The sequence below is a fragment of the Odontomachus brunneus genome, unplaced genomic scaffold (assembly GCF_010583005.1).
Source record: "Odontomachus brunneus isolate Ranch 3 - 2012 unplaced genomic scaffold, Obru_v1 Obru_scaffold_155, whole genome shotgun sequence".
NCBI lineage: Eukaryota > Metazoa > Arthropoda > Insecta > Hymenoptera > Formicidae > Odontomachus > Odontomachus brunneus.
In genome coordinates this window covers 459,367-461,201 of record NW_022639605.1, presented here as the reverse complement: position 1 = coordinate 461,201, position 1,835 = coordinate 459,367, and the positions used below count along the sequence as shown (strand labels likewise).

Below are 1,835 nucleotides of genomic sequence, written 5' to 3'. Positions count from 1 at the left end.
ATCATAGTTTTTACTTTTATAAACATATATGGTTTTGGCTATATAATATATTTATAAATTAAATATATTATTAATATATTAGTAACATATTATAAAATAAAAAATAAAATAATTAGAGAAATACAATAATGTTCAAAAAAATTATAATAACTTACAAAAAAAGCACTTGGCGTATCTTTTTTTAATATTACATCGATAATCAATATAATATTTTGATAATTATTGAAATAATTATTGAAATAAGAGAACTGTGTGCGTATAAAAAAAAGCCAAGTGCTTTTTGTATAAGTTATTATAATTTTTTTCAACAGTATTATATTTCTCTAATTATTTTATTTTTTATTTAACAATATGTTACTAATATATTAAAAATATATTTAATTTATAAATATATTATATAGCCAAAACCACATATGTTTATAAAAGTAAAAACTATGATAATTAATTATTCCTACTTGGCGTAAACCTCTTGATATCATTACTTTTGTAGAGAGTATAAAATTGTCTTGTATTTTTCAATAAAGTATTTGCGAAAATACAATTGATTTGAATAAAGTTGTTTTAATAATATTTTTTTAAATATCTTTTAGCTGAGCTTTTGTTGTAATTTATTTATAATGATCTTTTTTTGTAAAAACAAATAATACTAACACGCACGCACTTGGCTTCTTTTTTATACTTTTTTTAAAAAAGTAATTTTTTAAAAAAGTAATTTTTATATCACATCTTTTTTTACAAAATAATATTAATCACTGAAACGAGTTTTTTTGTTAATAACACTTTACATGTTGAACTTGGAGATTGTAAATATTTAGGTGTACATAAAAAGCAGATTCTTTAAATTTTATTTCAGAATAATTTATTTTCAAAAATGTGTCTCTGTCTCTCTCTCTCTCTCTCTCTCTCTCTCTCTCTCTCTCTCTCTCTCTCTCTTATTATTTATTATTTTATTATTTATATTTCGACGTCTATACAGCCTATTTAATTTAATAAATTACGAGTCGGTAAATCGGTAATCGTAATATATATATAAAAATCTTTGGAACATATGTTGTATGAGTAGCATTAAAAGAATGGGCACGCCAAGTGTTTTTTGTGTGCGTGTGAAATTTTATTTAACTTTTCCCAAAATTTTTACTTTTGTATGTTTACTAAATAAGCTTTTTAAAAGCTATTTTTTTCCCAATTCTGTGTAATTATCAGAAAATAAAGTCAGTAGAATTCTAATGTAGTGTGTATATATACAAAGTAGTTATAACAATATTTATTGTGTATTTATGAAATTAATTTCACTTGGCGTAAACTGTTTGGTATCATTTCTTTTTGTAAGAATTTTACTATAACTTTTCTACTATAACTTTTTTAATAATATTTTTTGCAAGCAAAGTAAAGTGCGTGCATTTGGCTTCTTTTTTTACCTTTTTCTAAAAAAGTAATTTTTGTATAGATATTAATCTGTTTCATATAATTATTAATAATCGTAATCATACAACATTAAAGAAATATTTTTAATTATTATTTGGTTGCAAAATGAGACATTTGTTAATGAAACGGCAACTTTATTTTATTAATTTTGACGCCTACCGCGTAATTAGCAAATTTCGAGTAAAGTCAAAATCGCTATTATGTTTGGTTACAAAATAATATATATTTATTACTAAAATACTTCATAGTCGAATTTACGACATAATTGTACTAACCTATGTCCTTTTCGCAAATAACACTGTTGTGGCACTAATATGAAAACTAACTAATATTATTGTTGCGATATTATCATTCATTTTCTTATTCTTATGGAACGCTTCCTTTGACAATATGGATCTCTCTCTCTCTCT

At 22.6% G+C, this 1,835-nt stretch overlaps 1 protein-coding gene across 3 annotated transcripts in view; it reads left to right on the top strand.

The window, feature by feature from the left end:
- The window catches only part of LOC116850782 (Kv channel-interacting protein 1), a 218,057-nt gene that overhangs the window by 24,001 nt on the left and 192,221 nt on the right, over positions 1 to 1,835 (top strand). The gene's annotated exons all lie outside the window — the stretch shown is intronic.